Source organism: Hippoglossus hippoglossus, chromosome 4 (genome assembly GCF_009819705.1).
Source record: "Hippoglossus hippoglossus isolate fHipHip1 chromosome 4, fHipHip1.pri, whole genome shotgun sequence".
NCBI lineage: Eukaryota > Metazoa > Chordata > Actinopteri > Pleuronectiformes > Pleuronectidae > Hippoglossus > Hippoglossus hippoglossus.
In genome coordinates, this window is record NC_047154.1 from 9,280,708 (window position 1) to 9,301,452 (window position 20,745).

At 40.9% G+C, this 20,745-nt stretch overlaps 1 protein-coding gene across 2 annotated transcripts in view; it reads right to left on the bottom strand.

Moving 5' to 3' along the window:
• Nucleotides 1-20,745, bottom strand: part of ncanb (neurocan b) — a 150,974-nt gene that overhangs the window by 42,344 nt on the left and 87,885 nt on the right. The gene's annotated exons all lie outside the window — the stretch shown is intronic.

A 20,745-nucleotide genomic window follows, 5' to 3' on the forward strand; every position in this document is an offset into this window, starting at 1 on the left:
GTGACAACATGAGAACAGATCCCCGAATGAACCTCTGTGGTGTAATTGAAATATTCGGCATGATGAACGATAGACAGTGAAAATATCCCTCCCCTTGCACTCGCTGTGAACCAACAGACGAGCAGGTTGTCAGTACAGCTGTTTGAAAAAAAGAGAAAGAAAAAGCTACTGGGACTAATATGGGCCAGCATCTGGCCTCATTAAGTCCTGCAGCACAGGGGTAAAGAGTCGGACCACCCCTCGCATTTCAGGAGCACTGGGGTCAGAAGAGTACAGCTCGGACCATCCGCTATACAGTGGCCACAATAGGCAGTTAGATACAGTGGTATTATCCGTGATGACAACATGGTGCCACTGTGGGCAATTCAAGTTCAAGTTCACAGATATCTGAAGAAATTTAAACACAAATGGTACAAATGAATATATATATATAGACCAAACCAATCTTCAATGTGCTGTCCCCTTTGAAAACGTGTATTCAGAAAGACATTTAACTTCTAAAGATTAGCATTCTTAGTTTCTCAGAACCAGTTTCGTAGCCTTGGGGCAAAAACTCACAGTTTTTAATGAGATTTTCTGCAAACCTCTAAGAGCTTGATGAGATGGAGATGTTGATTAGCAGCTGAAAGAAACAGTAGCTCCGGGTTTGAGTGTGGTGAAGGTAACGCTCATGTGTCCTGTCTACAACAACACTGATAGAAAACAGAGCTGCGTCAATAAGTGTCCATGCTGATGCATCACTTGATCAGGTGTCCATAGTTTGTCCACCAGAGATCAAACAGACATACTGCATAAACAGGGAAACATATGTTTTTCCAATAATAAAATGTCATCTGCAGAACAGCGTTTTTCTCACCATCAGCATTTCACAGAATCAATTCAATCTATGGTTGTAACGAAGGTCACTCTCGAGAGCAACAGATTCAGAGTGACAGGACCACAGCGCGAGCGAGCACACCGTCAACAGCGCGGCACACACCAAGTTAAGGTCTTTAACGTTATTATGAGAAAGTGTAAAAAATGTTGGTTCATTATGTCGAGTGACAAATTAGAATGTGGCAGGTTGCCAGAGTCTGGATATTTCATGGGAAACCCTGACCACATTTAAGTGTATCATCATAACCTGTGTTTCTGTTGTGTATTTATATACAAAAACAAATCTATACAGATTTTAAATACAATCTTTTGTGTAAAAACTCTACAGGATAATCATCATCCTCATCTTCATCATTTGTTCATTTTGTCTGATATTTATTCAAAGATAAAGTTTGACACACAACATGCTGATTTTGTTATAATTGATTCTATTCAATTATGTTACTTAGTATTGAATACATCACTTTTTTATTATAAATGTATTAATAAACGTTAATGTTAAAAATCTGATATTGATCTGGTAACAATAAAAACATGCATCTGGAACAATATGACCTAAACTTAAAGTCCATCTACTTATTAAGTCACAGTGTTTCAATGCTCAAGAATTAAACATCTTTAAGTAACAAAAACCAAAACATGTTTTGAGTAGAGGAGGGACCTTTCATTGTCATGCTATAACTGATTTCATGAAGATATCATTATTCCTATCGCTATGCTCCATATGTCTGTGCCAACAGTGTCTATGCGTCTACCTCCCTTTGCTCTCCTCAAACAGAGCGATGAGGGCCAAATCACAGCAGGCCCACATCCACTCAAAGTCCACTCAGTCTCCACTCTGCCCAACTGGCTTAATGAGACAACCATCCAACTTAAGCAGGTGGCAGCGTGTGTGTGCATTTGTGGGTCTGTATTTGTGCATTTGTATGTGTGTCAATCACTCTCTGGCTCACTCCCCGGTACAACGAAATCAGGCCTGGGCACTAGCGGAGTCTCCAGGGGAGTGGAGGAGAGCAGTGCTCCACTTATCTGCTGGCTGAGAAACGGATGGGGGGGATAAGCAGGTGCCAGCCACTGTGGTAATTGCTGGGTGCAGCTAACACGCTAGTGATGCTACTATGCTTCTTTCGGTCATTTGGATCTGTCAGGAGTGGCAGCAAATCACTGAGAGAAAGTTGATGAAGCTAATATAATGGCAGAGGAGTTTCAAATATGAAATAGAGGTTTAAATGTGATTCACCGCTGATTGGAAAATACATAGTTTGAATAGGAATGCTTGATTACAGATGTAAATATGTAACCTGCTCGGGTTGTTTATCCCCGGCTCTGACGAGTTTGAGGACGGGGGAAACGGAGACAGGGAGAGGAAGATGGGGGAGGATGGCGAGAACGCGGCCAGACAAAGCGTGGGTGGTGTCAGCTGACAGGATATCTGGAGACTTACTGCAGGCATGTGTCGAAAACCAGGATATGAATAATTGAAAAGGGAGACAGAAAGAAGGGGCAGAGACAGAGAGCAAACAGAAAACAGGTGGGAGAAGGCCCTGGGCCACCCCGTTTCCCTCTGGGCTTTATTTGTCATGTCCAATAGATCAGATTCAATTCTTATAACCTGTGTGCTCCACCAAACCTGTGTCCAGCCCAGGATCAACCAGGACCCACTCGTCCGTCCCTCTGTTTCCGGCTCTGCCAACTCTGCAGCTTCTTTCTCTACTTTGCAACTCTGAGATTCATTCTTTCAATTCTCAACAAAGCCGCAGAGTTTGTAAATGCTGGGGCCAAATAAAAAGTAAACAGCTCTTTCTCCATTTTATAAACAACACCTCAAATGCAACCAGCAATTTCATGGCTATAAATCCTTGTAGATTTTGCCAGGGAGTCAAGCAGAGAGAGTCCACTCAGAGGGTAATAAAGGCTCAGAGAGACGGATTGCTGGGCTTGGCAATGCATTTAAACAAGATATATTATTTTAGTGGTCTAGTAACTGTGCCATAAAAAGTATGAAATGGTTTCAAGAGAGGGAATATGCAGTTCTGTAACTTTCTGCTGCCATCCAGCAGCTATTGTGAAATAGGAACAGATTTTTTGTAAAGGTCAAACTCAACTCTGCAGGATTCTAACATTACAAAGTCCACTTTAGAAACAGTCTATTCTACTTTTAATAATTGGGAAGTGAAGAACATCCTCTGCTCAAATAATGAGGCAGAGTCCTGGCTAATAGTGGCCAATTTTGTGGAGGTCTCTTCAACTCCTGATATAATATATCAAATGTGAAGAGTCTAAGTGAGTATTAAAGAATCGTGGGAGTTCTATACATTAATTATAAGGCCACATTTGACACAAATGACAATATAAAGGCTTTTTTAAATGGATTTGATGTTGCTGGTTAAAACGTAGTCTGGACACTGTCAATCAAATCTAATCAAATGACACCAGCACATTCATTCAGAGTTTTTCAACATCATTTTCTTATTTAATTGTGAATATTTAATACTTTAGTGAAAGACTGACGGTAAATGGTCTGTATCTGTGATAGAGCTGCACGATATTAGGAAAACATGTGATATGCGATAACCTTGTTGAATATTGTGATGACGATATGACTTGCGATATATAAACAAATGCTTAGTCATACAGTGTTTTTGTTTTTTAGTGCTTTGGTTTCACTGCTTACACAGTAAGAGGTCTATGCAGACATTGAAAAAAAACTGAAAAGCATTATTTCCATTGCAACAACATGGTTTTATTGAAAAAATTCCACCTGGCTACGGACGCAGCCCCACCAAGTCCGGGGCAGACACCCAGGGAGCCTTAGCTCCACTAAGTCCACTTACAGTGTTCATTTGGGGTCTTTTCATACATTTTGACCGTGAGAAGGTTTTTGTTTTTTTACAGTTTTTAGCGGCTCTGTCAGTAATTTACTGCTCCTCCCACTTGGGCTCAGTATCTTGCCCAAGGACAAGTTGGCCTGTGGAATGGAGGAGCCTTCTGGTTAGTGGACGACCCACTATTCCTTCTGAGCCACACCTGCCCACACCTCTGGTGCTTTATCCTCTGGCTGCAGTTATGCTGAGGAGCACTAAGGTGTGTCAGGACACTAGCACATCACTGCTGTGTTGGTACTGCTGAAAATTTCCAATAATTTGTATGTATGCTCGGTCTGTCTTTGGTTACTGTGCTTGTTAACTTTTCCTTAAACAAGAGTTATTTATTGAGAGGTGTATATTATGTTATATTCTCTGTATTTTGATTTTATTCTTTTTTATTTGATTGACTATTATATTTAATATTATTATTTTGCATCTTCTCTGGTCTACCTCATTCTGACTATCTGCTGTCATAATACTTGCATTTACTCTGTATGGGATCAACAAAGTTGATCTTATCTTATCTCAGTGATATTCAAATAAGATGTATGATTTTTTGGGCTTTTTTGCCCTGGTAACACCATTTGCAGTAACACATGAGTTTAATAAGGTACTTGAAGACATTTAGAATATGACAAGCTGCGCAATCTTACATCTATTTTTTGTATCAACTGTAAAATGTAATGTTAAGGAAACGGCATTGTAAACATGTTAAACATTAGGATACTGGATCAGTAGAGTTCTCCTTATTAAGATGAAATGATTTTTGCCATCTGACTTCATCTGGTCATCTTTTTGATTGTGCAGCCGTGAGCTGTTTTGCAAATACCCTATTCTCTCCTTCAAAACACTCATAAATATTCACCCACGACATCAAATAAAAGGAAACGTCAAAGCGAGAAGCATCAAAGATATTTTTTAACTCGACATCTTGCTTTGACACAAAAATAGCTAACATTTCCTCTGTGGTCGTTGTCTTAAGAGGCTCATTCTGACTGTGATTTTAAGTGATTGCTGCTCCTGTGCCTGCTGTGTAGCTGAGTGCAGTTGAGGGGAAGTAAAGATGTCGGCTGCCCATTCTGAATGCTAAAAGTACGACAAATGTCTATTGAGAGGGTTACGATTACAGCCATTTGCTTGTTAACCCCAATGACTGTGTGAAAGAGCAGGGCAGTGAAATTCAGTGCTGCGTCTCACTTTTTCTCGATTTAAGTTAAAATTCTTAAGGAGTGAGGCCTGTGTGAAATGTAAAATGTCCCAGGCACGATTACTTTGGTCAATTGTGACTCCCCCAAAATGTGTCCGTTTGTTTGTTTGTAATCAAGATTACGCAAAAACTACTTGATGGATTGCAAGGAAACTTGGAGGAAGGATGTCAACAAATGTTACGAATGTGAAAAAATATCTTGGATTTGCCCAATGATCCGCACTAAAAATGTTTGGGTTCTTCCATGACCTATTCTGCATCCTTCCACCAAGTTTCACGGTAATCCATCAAGTAGTTTTTACATAATATTACTTACAAACAAACAAACAAAGCAACAAATAGACAGAGGTGAAAACATAACCTTGTCGGAGAAGTTAAAAGAGAGATGGTAAGAGGTAAGAAATGTGAGCACTAATCAGTGTGATAAAAATTAGCTAAATTTACAAAAGTCCACTTTTTAGTTTGGTCCCATCCACTAACATGGAGGAGGCTGGATTTATTACTTATAATGTGACCAACCACCAGGGGCGATCGGGACAACTGGACTTCACTGTTTGGTGTCATATTGTCCATCTATATATACAGTCTACGGTTACATGCATCAGAATTGTGTTGACAGTAATAGACTCACACAAGCAGAGTATAGTAGGTGAGCACAGAAATTCTCATTGTATGTTGAATTTCCTCCAGTCTCTTCAAACCCCCGTTTATGGAAGGAATGAACATGTGAAAAGCAGCAATAAGGTCTTGAGTTGGTCCTGACAGACAGAAAAGCACAAATGCCAGCCGTACAGACCAAACAGCTGTATGACCAATTAGACAGAGAACCTTTGAAACAGTAAATGCCACCCGCAGACTTCACATCTGACACGGCGGTATGGAGGGCATGAAGGGACAATATTAATGCGGCACGAGAGGATCATATTTTTTTTTGTCAGTGACACATTCATTCGAGCACTATCCCAATCAGTCTTTCTGTGACGCAGGGCAATGCAGAAACACACTCGAACAAACACCGCGGGTGCCGGTCCGCCCTGTTATCAACCAACAGCAGTGACAGATCTAGTCAGCCCTTTTTGAATTCTCCTAATTGCCTCCAAACCACAGCCGACATTATGTAAAAATAAATTGACATGACATGCTGTAAAATGGAGGCTTTGAAATGGAAATGTTTGCGAGACAAAGGTTTTTCACTAAATGGCTTTGTGTTTGTCATCCTTCATTGTGCGGGACCCTGGATGATTGACTTTCTTTGGCTGGCTGAGGGGCATTGACATTTCCATGCCCTTCTGCAAAGATGGATACCTTTCTATTGAACCAGCGCTCGTCACAACAGCGAGCCCACTCAATGGACCATGTTGTGTTGTGTCGATAACTATAATGTTGGTGTGTGTTTGTGTGTGTGCAGCGGCATTAATGAGCATGAGCATAAAATGAATTGACCCTCACCCTGACCCTATCTGTTAGTGTAAAGATTGTGTATTTAGTATTCGCGTGTGTTTGTGTGTGTTTACAGATTGGATATTCACAGCTGCAAGCATAAACTTAGTATATGTGTGTGTGTGTGTGTATGGCAAATAGTCAGTACATATGTGAAGTCACCATGTGATTCTCTAACCTCATACCTCTACATTGTGCATCTTTCTGTCCGCACACATTTTTGTCACATTTGGCAACAACACTAATATTTATTAATTACTGGATCAAATGACAACATGAAATCTGAAGAGGTTTTCTAATCACGATGAACCCACAAAGAATGATCATCTAACCCAGCAGTTTTCCTCTGTAAAACATTTTAGTGCCTTTGAAAGCATTGATTTGGTTTTCAAAATGATAATATTCCTCTCTGCAGGATTTTCAGTGTAAACAACACCAGTCCTTTATCAGGATCATTTAATATTTCTGTTTAACAGGTAAAAGAAAATGGTTAATAACAGTGGTTAGAGTTATGAGTGCAAGTCATTGTTTTCCATTGTTTACCAACTTTAAAGAAAATCACTTTCATTGGTACAACAAAAATCAATTAGGTCTGTTGAAAGTGAAGTAAACAAGTTTTACTAACACAATGGATCATGCAGAGAAAACTTCATTAGCTGACAAAACAATCTTATCTCCAGGGTCTCTACTATTTGTCTACTCCTGTTTCCAAGCTCTAGAATAAATTTCACTCTCAACCTTTAAGCCGCATGGATGAGAAATCTGAGCTCAGAAAAAATGGAAATCTGAACTTTTATAACTCCACGACGTCTGCTGTTAAAATCATGTAATATGATTGAAATGGACAAGACACCTGGGAAATGGATGTGACATGTTCAGTCATCTGTTCTGTTCAAGACTAAGAATGAACTTTTTCAGTGTTTTCAAGAGTAGTTAATCGATATGTATTGTAAAGAATAAGAAATATATGAGGTACATTCTGTGATCATAGAGTATAGATATTGTACTTGTATATCTGCGAGCACTCTGTGTTGAGCTGTGTGTGTGTCTGTGTGTGTGTGTGTGTGTGTGTGTAAGCAGTATAGTGTGGAGTCCTGTGCCTTCAGCTGTGTTTGGGTGCGGGTGGATTACAAAGGGATCAGGATCAGCAGGGAGAAGAGGAAACAGACAGACTACGCTGCAGCTCTGGTACAGCCCAAGGCTTTGTCCTGCTCCCCAGAGAGCGCACAGCAATGCAGATCAACCAATCTGAGGATCCACACTCCTTCATCCTGGGGTTTCTAGTGAAAACAGGCACTCTGTTTTTTTCTCCTTCCCTTATACTTGGCTAAGACATTAGGATGAACAGGGATATGTTACCTCACCACTAGCCCCAGACGCAATTACAGCTAGCAGCCCAGACGATGTAGTGAGAGCCGCACGCAGGCAACGATCCAAATCGTCAGGGTTTACAAGATTTCCTTGAGCGTCGAGGGGGAATCGAGCAAAGTGAGCCTAAAACCTGCCTTGTAGACATTTCACACAAAAATTCACACTGCGACATGAAATATAAAAACAGGAAAAGATTCATCTCAATTCATGTGTTGCACTGTGGATTTGTGAATGTGTCAGTGACATGTGTGTTTGTGTGTGTGTGTGGGCGGATGCGTATGCCCACAGTATGTTTCAGACAGGTCTTCTCTTTGGTTGACAGCACCGCTGCAACATTCACAACAGCACTGGGAAAATGTAATGAGGTAAAGTGTCACAACATCTCACATCGCTCTGCTAGCCTTCAGCCCTGACAGCCCGACTCTGCTCACTGATGTTAAATGTGTGTGTGTGTGTGTGTGTGTGTGTGTGTGTGTGTGTGTGTGTGAGCCTGTGTGTGTTCAATGGCTCCGTCTTCAGTTAATATTTTGTGTGGGAGGGGGCCAGTGGAATAAAAAGAGCCAGGGACAGGAAATGTTGAGCAATGGGCCACATTGTCACCAGTATCATAAAGCCACACTCTATTTCTATCTCCTCACAGAGAGAGGGAGGGTTTAAAATGACAGGAAATGCAGAATACATCCAGACAATCATCAGATCTTATTTACTTTCACTCCCTCTCTCTTCCTCATTTCCTTCCTATTTCCACTTCCATCTCCCTTCCTCCTCCATTTCCCTCCACACTTTTTTGTTCATTAGTCACTTCTGAGTCTCTTCACCTTCTATTTTCTCTCCTTCCCTCTGGACATTTCTAAATGGCAAGTTTATCCTCCTTCGCCCTGTGAGTCTTACCGGGCTAATTTCCTTTGAGTCTGTGGGTTTACAGGTGTCCCTTCTGGGCTTGTGGTGTTACGAGTGGTGGTGGCGGCGTCCCTCAGGGCCGTGCAGGGTCTGGCCTGTTCTTTGACAACTTCATCTACCTTGGACACCCAAGGGTGATCATTAACATACCTCAACTCCCCTTAAAGGAGATACACACCCAACTCTTCAAATGGATTGCTCACACTGTCAAATCTCGCCTGCTGACTCCTTCCTTTTCTCCTCTTCTATTCCTCCCTCTCCTATCTTTCTTTCCTTCCTTACTTATGCTCTGTCCACACCATTCTGCATTTGAGCTTCTCGTCTACACGCAAACAGCCTTTTAATTCACTAAAACAGATTTTTACAAACGTCTCAGAAACAACAATGGGGCAACATTTGGGTTTCTCTTCGTTTGGTTAGCACTGCTAGGTCTCATTACACATTTCCACCTAAAGTTAGCATCACTGCACCACATCACCGACATTCACGGGTGTTGCCCATGTATTACTGGGACTGAAAATGTTCTTCTCTAGTATCCGACAGATTGTTAATGTAGACTTTATCGCCACCTACTGGCCCGACATGGTTGATTGAGTGTTTCTTGTATTCTCTGGTTTGTGGTTATATTCAAAGCAGTGTAGACAAGGCTTTAGTTAAATTTTTTCAATCTGTCATCATTCTTTGAATTCTCTCCTCACTCCCCTCGAAGACTTAACTTTCCTTCTTTCCACCTCATTACCCTGCCATCCTCCCTTTGCTCTTACCTTCCCTCCTTCCTTACTCACTTCCTCCTCTCTCTGTCCTTACTCCTACACGCTTAAGAAATGCAATACTTGTACTCTTAAAGTAGAGCAGGTCCCCAGAGGGATGAATGACAGGCTATTCTCTGCCTCCTGTCACTATTTCTGACATACTTAAAGAGCAAATCCTAGAGTTAAATTATCCGTTTTTTCCTTAGTGGTGTCAGAATCAATTAATCACTGCTACCTTGTAAACTATAAGGAGGATTTCATTGTTTTTAAGGTAATTTGTATTTAACAGTCAGTCGTACTGAAGCCTGGTCAAGGACTTTATCTACTCAATCATCTTTGCTGTGTCGCCTTCTTTTTCTCGGCTCCTTGGTCTCTCTCTCATTCTTGACTTCAGCTATTTTTTTTTATCGCTGGTCTGCTAACATGAAGATAAGAAAAAAAAAATCCTCTTTGTATTACTGGGTCACCACAGTGTGTATGTATGTTTTTTTTATGCTTGTGTGACCTCTCATGTGAATGCAGCGCATGTGATCTGTTCATCTTTATACTTGATGACATAAGTCATCAAGTATAAAGATGAACCAGTGTCCCAGTGGGCGAGTGTTTGTTGTGCCGTCGTTTCTGGAACACTTATTAAAGCCCAGTTCCTGGTATTCAAGGGAAATCAATTTTCCCCGCTTTCTACGTGGCCGGCTTTTATATGCTTCACTGCCTCCTACAGCCGTCATCCAGTGTATGTAGTCACTGCCTCCATTCATCCAGAGCAACGCACACACACACACACACACTGACAGAGCTAATCATCAGCCACATGCGTGCATATTCTATACCTTAGCTGACGATTAAATTACATAAGGAGCGGTCAAAATGAAGTGGCAAGTGTGTGAATGTGTGTGTATAAGGGGGGTGTGTGTGTGTGTGTTGGACAGAGAGAGTGAAAAAGAGATAAAGGAAGAGGGGTGAGTGTACTGGCAACTTTGCCAGCAGCTCATTAATCTGCACTGTGTTTATACCGAAGAGATACTGCATGCAGAACTCCCTCTCTCTCTCTCTCTTTCTCTCTCTCTCTCACACACTCACACACACACACACAGCCCTGCAGCTCATTCTCATTCATCTCTGCAGCCTGTGTGTCCTTTGTCTCTCATTGTCCTGAGGAGTCTGCAGAGGAAAGAGCGTCCAAGCTGATTGAAAACTAGCAAATTAAATCGTTCACCTAACTCTAATCTAGTGTGGACAAAGTTTAACTGCATGACGGTACACACACACACAGGTGTCTGAACTTGTATCTGTGGGTCTCCATGTGCAGGTTGGAGGCAGAATGTTAGATTTTTTTAATAACAATAACAATTTTTTAGACTGCATTTGTGTGTGTAAGTGTGTCAGACAGATTTTGCGTATTCATGTATCACTGCCTGAATCAGCTGCATTCCGAGCAGCTCCAATCAGGTCTTCCCGGTGTTGTTGGAGGGATCGGAGGTAAAAGCGTATGCGTGGTGGTGGGGGGTGTGGGGGTGCTGCCAGCCATAATGCTGACTGAGGAATCCAGCGGTGTGGATGAATTAATGAGGCATGTGAGTGCAGGCTGATCCAGCCCATCATAGCCTGTTAAGAGCTCCTGTGCCGCCGACAAACTGTGACAAACCGCCGGTCATCAATCACACACACTCCGCCATTTGCACACTCACTGTCCCGTCCGGCCCCATGCATGGCTCATCTGTGCCGAGTCATTTGTTGTGTTACTGTCAGACTGCAGCACCTGCTTAGGTAAACAAGAAATTTCAATTCCTCATAAAATGTTGTATTTTCACATTCTCTGACTATTTCATTGTGCCCTCATGTTTTTAGCAGAACAATTACCAGAGCTTAATCTTTGTTGTGTCAAAAATGCAATGCTACCATACAGAATCATGTAACCATCTTAATGCTCAGCTGAGGTGATTATTATGTGCAGGGGAAGGGAAACTGTCACATGCATCCACTGTGGTGTTTGTCTTGCACTTAATGCTCCATCTATTGAAACCTAGTCTGTACTCTGTTTTTGGAGATTGAGGCCGAAACATAGACTCAAGGAACAGTTTGAATTCTGGGTATAAAAAAAAGACTTGGGACTGAGATTGTTTCCACTTTCATCTGTATGCTGAGATACTTTAAGCCCCTTGCTGAACTGCCAGCATGTTTTTTATAGACACTTGAAAGTGGCCACATTCTTTTAGCCTTATGAATACAAATGTGTCCTGGGCCACAGCGACGTCCTCTGACCCATTACTGTTTGATAATGAACTGAAAACATTTTACTACTTCTCAGTGTTTCCCATGTACCGATTTATTTGTGACTGCTGGTACAATTAACACTAACCTCCACATATTGATTTTCTTTTTTTTTTCTTCTTTACTATTTCAAACGGCTGAAATAATGAATCATTCAAGAGTCAAGCTTCGCCCTGTGCATTGATTTGCTCGGCCACTCCTGGCCCCACTCTCTCTCTCTCTTTAAAGTCAGACTGGGTAAATGCAACATAATTTGGTCTTTGCGAAACAGAAATGACATACGTGCATTATGGCTAACAGGGCGGGAAAGTGAAGTCTGAGCACAAGTGTAATGGGAGTTGTATGTGGAGATGCATTCTAATGCCTTGAAAGAACTGACATACTCACAGCTCTCCACTTGTGATCATATCACTCGAGACAAATGTTGATTCCAGGTCTGATCAGGGTCTGGGACGCATTCTGCCACATTCTATCAGCAGTGTGAACACGAATGTGTCCTATTTCTATGTGTCAGTCTTTGGGAGGTGTTGATTTATTTGTGGCTACTGCCACAATATCAACACTTCCCAGCACATATTGATTTTCTATTGGTTCAGTTTTTTACCATTTTTAACGTGTAAAATCTTATAGCTTCTCACAGAAAATTGATTCAATCAGCCCCTTTCACCCCAGACCATAGCTAATGTTGAACAGGACCTTTGTTTCACTCATCAGGACACAAGCACAGATAAGAAATACAAATATCAAGTTCCTATAGAGTTACAGTATTTTTGCCAGGAAAAGGAAACAGATTTCCATTAAATATCTGACTTTCCAGTATTCCAGGAATCTATTATGTCTATTAGGTGTTGTTGTTGTGTGTGAGCCATCAAATTGTTCATCATTATATGAACCATTGTTTTATAATGGTGTTTTCTTTCACCCCTGTGGTCAATAAAAGCAACATTGCAGAAGAAGCAGAAGACAAGAAATAGCAGTAAAACTCCACAGCATATTGACCTAACTGCGAGAACTTGGAGAATTTGGAGCCAAACACATAAATCTATTCCCTCCTTAATGAAGTAATGAATGGGATGTCCTGCGGGGAGCAGCATGGCAGCAGCGGTGCAAGGGTTCTTTTACGAACCCTTGCACCTCACTGAGAATCAATCTGTCTGTTGGTTTCTTTCTTTTCTGGTTCTGTGCTTTGGGTTATAACTCTTTGCTATATCTTATACAGCAGCTCTAGGTCAAACATATTGCCAATTTCACTCACTGCCTCAGTTCGCCCCAAAAGCCCCCAGATTCTTAGGGATCTGCCGACAAATACCTCAACAGCCTGTGTGTACCTACAATAAAACATTTATAATCCTCAGTTATACAGCCTGTCCCTCCCCATTTCCCCCCTGTCATCTTTGACCTCATCGCTCAGATCTGTGGACACACTGCTAAGGTGCGTTAGGGGCCGGTTATATTATTAGCCTCAGCCTCATGAATCTTTCAGACTCAATCATACGAGCTGATGTGAGTGGAGTGGGTCCCAGAGGAGGAATTAGCTAATACAGAAACCCGGCAGGACCGTTTCTCGTGGCCTCTTTAAACATGAGCTATGCATTAGCTCTTCACATAGTCTTGAGCACATATTGGTTTTATATAGGACAGGCCCAAACAGGTGTGGGTGTGTGTGTGTGTGTGTGTGTGTGTGTGTGTGTGTGTGTGTGTGTGTGTGTGTGTGTGTCAGAGTCCATTTCTGGGAGAAAAGGAGAAAAATAGAGGATATTTTGTGCACAACCTTGTGAGCATATTTGGGGATTTGAGTCTGGATATGAGCGACCGTGTGAACTTGAATAAGTTTCATCTTATGCATCAGTACAGAGGCATTTTTGTATAAATAATTGTCTTGGTTTTTGATAGGAAAATAAAGAGCAGGAGAAGGGGTAGAGACATGAGCTGGGAGCCAGAGAGAGGTTAGAGGTGTTGGGTGAGTGAGGAAGTGCAGTGGCAGGAAATGAAATGTGTTATTTGGGAGAGATGCTGTTGGGGAGGGGGCCTGCTACAGACTTGTTCTCACCCCAATCTCTGCTCTGCCAAGCAATTTCAAATACGGCGCTACACTGTAGGTCTCGCGAAGGAGCAGCGTGGTGGTGGAGGGGTGAGGGGAGGAAGAGAGGAGGGCAGGGAGATGGAGTGGGCTGTAGAGGGGAGAGAAAAATGAGAAAAAGGGTGATAAAAGGAGGACAAAGAAAAATAGAGAGAAATGGAGGATTAATAAAAAATAGGAGAGTGGTAAAAAATGACAAGAAGAGGGCGGGTGAGGCAGCAACAGGAGTAAAAATATGAAGATGTGGTCAGAGAAATAAATGTAAGGAAAAGAAAAATCAAATTCGATTCAAAGTACAGGGGAGGGATGGAGAGGAAGGAAGCGGCAGAGGAGACTCAGATCTAATCACCATGATTGGAAAAAGAGGCTGTGTGGGGAGGTGAAAAATGAAATAAAAAAAATCAGGTGTGATGTCTGTTGAGCAGAAAACCAACCCTGTGGCCAGGTGCTGTACAAGATGCTGCTGTTCATTCTGTTTGGTGGAGGTTGACTTGGAACTTCTTTAAACGTTACTGTAGGTTTTCAGATGGTGATAAGAGTGTATAGGTGCGTATTACAGTTATTAAACTCAACCGAGCCCGAGAGAAAACTGATCAAGCCCAAATCTGGGTCAGGCTTTTCCTGATAATGGACAAGTGCAGGATAAAAAATCAAGTAGATAGCTCGGCCAACATGGGTAGCATTAGAATTTTTGTACGTGTACGTTTGCAGTGATTGAGATAAATCTGTGAATAATGAAAAATGTTTTTGGTCCAAAATTTTTGTCATATCTTTATCCCAAAATTGTGACTAAATTGTTGTCAAAATTCTTGGTCTACATTTTTTTATCTTAAATTTCTGTCAAAAATAAACGTCAATGTTTTTGTCCAAAACTTTGGTCAACATTTCTGGGGCTCAGATTAAGTATCCAAACTCTAGTGTGTACACCTTTTCACACACGTTGTGTTTTACGCCCTCCTGCACTCTGCTCCTTGTTTCTGATTGATCTGCTTGAGGAGTTGTTAAAGAGCAGAGGAGCAATAAAGGAGGAATGTTGATAAGGACGACAAAGACAAAGACAATCCACACAGCCCACGAAGCGTGTCGCTTTTGTCAAAACTGTTGAGGCTCTGTGAAGCAGCTCAGGTTCTGTTATCTCCTCTAAGCTACAGAGAAAATGGAGGGGGGGAGAATCACACTGGTTGGTGGGAAAGATGGAGGAGAGGAGGGAGAACAGTGTTGATTAACTTGAGAAGAGAATAGTGTGATCAGAGTAATTCCCTCCTTTTTACAGGGATATTTTCCATCTTGATCCCACGACACATTCTTTGTTTGAAATGTGTTTCCTGTACAACAAACGGCACGTGAACTTGACAGAAATAGCAGCAGTTGTCAAAAAGAATACGATTTCAGTTTTAGAGATAATAAAGGAAAAAAGGAGACAATATAAACAGAAAGCTGTATCTTTACTTTTAAAACAATCACTCAATACTTTGTCTCTGTATCAGTAGGTTCTTGAATCTAAATAAAACTACGGGACTTAAAGCCCTTTTAATGCTGTAATATCAACATGTTTACTGCAGGCACAGGCTTTGAGAAAAGGAAATGTGTGGGAGTTTATGTCCCTTCATTAATTTAACTGACATGCCAATAACGTGCTGTGTTGACCTGATTTTCCATGTGTGGAGAACAGACGCATAAGAAAAGAGAGAAAAAGTGAAAAGTGGTGCTATGAGGAGCATGCATATGTATGTATGCTCCTCAGCTTGTGTCGGTGCTTTGACTGGAACAAACACTCTGCCTAGTTGTCTGTCTGTGATTCTAACATCTTGAAAGTAAAGTTGTCTGTGTTGATGTTGGCAGCTGAACAATGAGCTGAGGAGGGCCATGTGGTTGAAAAGCTTCAAAACAAGCTAGTAAATTGACCTTGAGTTAAGATATTTTGAATCCTCTAATGTTTCCATAAAGCAATGAATGAACTGTCACCTGCAGAGCTGTGTAGTGTAGATTAACAGTGTACGTTTGCAGTGCTTGAGATAAATCTGTGAATAATGAGATATGACTTGTCATAGCAGGAAAATGAGTTTTTGATGAGTTATTCTGTCGGCGGTGTGGCAGTGAGCCAGACATGCAGAACAGGCTGTGATGCCGATACTGGTCCACTGAAGTCAGTGTTTTTATTAGTTACACCTTTATTAGTGAATAAAGCACGGTTTATTTGGAGAAAACTTGTGCGACTTGTTAACATTTTTGTGGACTTTCATTGAAGCTTAAACTGGTCAACACTGTGTGTTTGTCTTGAATTCAAGAATTACGTACACTTGCCAAATTGTCAGTCAAAGAATTTTCAGATTACTGGCACATTAATGAATTTCAAAAAGAAAGAACAGTGGTGTTTTTTACAGTAGACATTTTGGCTTGTCATATTTGAAACAGTGCAGGTATTGATTGTAATGTTCAGTTTTCATGTTACACCGGTGATTTTCCTACTTGACCCAAAAAAGTAAAAGGCCTTTGTTTTAAGTTAACCACATGGAAACAGCTTTATTACTTAATGCTACACATGTGTAGTTTTAGAAAGTAAAGTTTCCAAATTGAAAACTGTAGTAATATACATGTAGCCTACTTTGTCCTGGTTACATGCTGGTATTGGTTTCCTGTCCATACTACTAAATGTATCTGAGAGCTCCGAGCAGGACAGTTTCAGAAAACATGAACAAATAGATAAAAAAACATGTAAATGAAGATTGTCATCAATTCAGCAACACATGCACAGCAATACAAAATACAATACAAGTATTTGTTTATGTTGTGAGTATTTGGTTGTATTATATTTAGTTGTGGGTATTTGATTGTATTTGGTCGTGTTGTGAGCATTCGGTCGCGTTGTGAGTATTTGGTTGTGTTACAAATATTTGGTTGTGTTGTGAATATTTAGTTATGTTGTGACTATTTGGTTGTGTTGTATTTGGTCGTGTTACGAGTATTTGGTTTTATTGCAGGTATTTGGTTGTGTTGTATGGGGCTGTGTTGTAAGTATTTTGTAATGGTGTGAGGTATTTGGTTGTGTTGTGAGTATTTGGCCGTGTTGTGAGTAATTGGTTGTGTAGTATTTGGTTGTGTTGTGAGTACTTGCAGCCCTTTTCTATCTGCCACACGTGTTGTCAAATCGATTCAGGTGTTTTCTCTATTGACACGTTGTTTATATGTGTTTTCTTAAGTTGCAGTGCGTTGAGCTCTCAGGGGAACTGTATAAATGGCTCGTTTGAGCTGCATTTTTAGATTTATTTCCAAAACATATATAACCTGTGAAGAATATTTTTGGACAATGCGATTGAGTATACTCAACGACCCGGAAAAACGACTCCCAGTGAAACCAACAGCAGGGTGGGCCCAGACTCTCAGGTTAAATTAAACGACTCCTAACCACCCTACAAGTTAAATACCTGGGGCTCCCAGCAGTCAGTTAGAACTGAAGAGGCCTCTTGGATGAGAGGTGAAACGTCTTCAAGTAACTCAACCAAGACCAGTTGACCTGTCATTTAGCACTTGGATATACCATGACCTGGATGACTGAGAATCTTCACAGACATAATGTCATCCTAATGAGTTCACCAAAACTGATTGAGGTCTAATCAATCAAAGTCAGTACAACACCTCTGTACCATGGTTGTGTGAGGGCTGTACAGGACGGTGAGCCTCTTTTTTACTTGCTTGTACGTCACTGCTTATCTAGATTTGTGTGTACATCACAGGAAGGATTAGAGACACTAAGACAGAGATATTTGACGATTATATCTGAACATCTTCAGCGGCGGATAATCCCTGAGGGTGGCTTTTTTTTTTTAGTTGTTTATTTTGGGCTATATTTTATTCTGTCATATCTGTGAAAAAATGTTCATTCCAGCTGTGGTGAAGGAAAATATAATTCATTACTGTATCTCACCACATAGCCATCAAAGTGACAGGCTGTGTTGTGTCTCATTAATCACTTATTCTGCTGCAGGATTCAGGCTTCACCAACTGGTTCTAATGATCAAAAGGAAAGAACAACCTCGAGCTTAGATTCCTTCTTCTTCCTTTTTGGCATTCCTGCCTTTATTATAATTTTTCTATAGACGTGTAGAGAGACAGAAAAAGCAGGAGAGAGGGAGAGAGGGTGACATGCAGCAGGGTACGAGACAAAATTAAGAGTTGGTGGAGGCTCCAGTATACATCCTTCTCAGCAGTGGTAAATGAGGAGCCGGGGTCATCTCTCTCCGAGGCGAGCCAACCTGCTACTTAGCGAAGATCCTAATTCTGGGGTCTGGAAACTCACATTCCTACCTCATCAACCTAGTTGATATACAGTATATATGAATTTTTTGCTCACAAGCAACGCTAGGCTAACCATTTGCATAGGGCAAGTGCTAGCATACATACAGCTTGCTCAAAAAACAACATACAAACATGGCTATTTCACAGTAAAAGCTCTTTTATAACTGGTCACATGATGACTTGAGCTGCATTTTTCTTTCCTGGCGTGCTTGGTTCAGGTATCCACACTCTGATATATTAAACTAATAAATGAAACAAGTTTGACTTAATCACTATATTGTCTTACATATAAATGGTGTCATTACAGAAGTGGCAGGTATGGTATATTGTAATACCTTGGATGACAGTTATATTAGTCAGCTTAAAGCATATATTCAAACCATGTTCCTTGTGATCTTCTCAGAAGGTATGGTATTTAAAACACAAAAACATGTTACTAAAATATTTTTCCGAAATTTACCCACATTTCTCAGTGTTGACTTGTTTATTCCATGTTTTACTGTTTTATCTTGCATGCAGCCCTGCTACTATCATGGAGGTCCATAGAAAAAAACAACTTATCTGCACTAAACCGGCAACCAAGATACAGCTACTCCAACAACAAGCCATTAAAAACAGAACGTCATTATCTGTATTCCATTATTGTCACAATGACACAACAGTGGCATGATTCGTTTTCAGTGAGAACGCATGCAAAGGAGCTTTAGCTGTGAAAATCACGAGCCATGTTTCCACGTATATTTAGGAGCTAGCTTAGGTATGCTAGTGGTTAGCATTTGAATGCTCAGGGTTAGCCTAGCATTGCTAATGATAATCAAAGTCAGTTCCATATCTATTGTGGAGGTCGTGGAGGTAAGAATGTTACTTTGCCAACCACCTGCTGACTCGGTGCCATCTGCAGTAGGTTCTTGAGGCAGCCTGCTGGATTTCATGGGATTCAGCCTTTACATGTAGTACGTACTCTACTCTACAAGGGAAGCGACAGTTAAGCTTACATTTCTGTGGGTGTTTTTACATTATTACTTTCGCAAAGGAGGTTCGGATTTCTTGCATTTCTTTGTCTATTCTGATCCCGAAAAAACTACTCAACGGATTTCCATGAAACTTTGTGGAGGGTTGGGGCTTGACCCAATGAGGGGCCATATGTCGGAGTGGATTAAGATAAACAGGTGGAACTTGAAACTTTAAAAAACTTTCTTCAACATGGCAAGATAAGGCATTAGCCTTGACGGAGGTATGCTGGTACTAACACCATTGAATGAGTTAGAATGATTACTACTACTAAGTAAGAACTTTACAAAGATAAGGATCTAGTGGGGCTGGAGTGCGAACGCTGAGAAGTCCACACTATCTTTTCCCTCTCTCATAAATATTAACCACTGACTCACAGTAGAAACACAAGCCATTAATAATGCAGCTCCCCAAAATGCATCTTCCCAAATAATTGCAGCTAGGAGCCAGGTCCTGGAGACAGGATCACTGCAGCTGTGGTGCCACTGCCTCATTTTGACTAAATAATGATTTCACATGGAGAGCGGCAGCAGAGCAGAGGATACTGGTGAATATGCCTCTCTGGCTCTATCAACAAGAGGCCTAGAATAAGCTCAGCTCTGTGTGTGAAATGCAACACAGAGATTATGACCCACTGTATATTTCCTACAGCTTAATTTGTCTGTGTTGTGTCGGTTAAATTGTGGTTGTATATATGCTGTTTCAGGCAATTAACCTTTTTGCCTTTAGCTATGATTAATATTAAAAAATATCAGATTTGCAGCAGTTCAGTGACATAATCAACACCACAACACTAAAGTAACACCGGAAAAAGCAATTAAACACTCCTTAGAGAATAAGGCTGAAGGAAAGTGCAGAACTAAAATATTTTTCTCTTAAACTGTCGGCGGAAATGTCTTAGTTTATTCCAATAGCCTCTCAAAACCAATACGTTTTATCTATGTCAATAAAAAACACCAAACAAATTGATCGCAACAGATCATTGCAAAATACGTGTGTAATTCATGCAGTTAAGATACATTTGTCACAACTTATTGATCCAAAGCTTCAATGTTGATTGCTCTCCGATGATGTTAATGCACACATACATCTATCAGATAAACAGACCCAGGACAATACGCCTCTTTTGACCCCTGACCCCTGATCTATGAACCTTTGTCCATAAGTAATGACCCGTTAAACCCCATCTGGTCTTTGTAGGCATGAACGTGGAACACATAGAGCTTATAAAATAGGATGAGTCAATAAGCTCTGTGATTGTTTATGTGGCATCTTGTTGTCAGTGTCTACACATCGAAGAGGTTTCACTCAAATAAACACCACATATTTAATAGGAAGAACTGGATGACCTTACTGATCTGCTACAAAAGGCCTTGAAAACAGAAACTGGAGCTAAACATTGAAAATAAGATGTGTTACTAGAAGGTAGCTGCCAAAAGAACAGACAAGCCTTGGCAGCCAAAAATGTAAGCCAGGAGTTTTAAACACCCACGTTACACCAGTGTGGCTCATGTATGTACTTTAATATTTACAATATCATTCAACCCACGATGCTTTGGCCAGGGCCCAGAATCAATGTGCCAGGCTGAACGCTGTCAACAACAACTTTTGCACCAACTGTGATGTTTTCAAACTCATTCGAATCCTGTGGGGTACGTGTTGTAACCACATGTT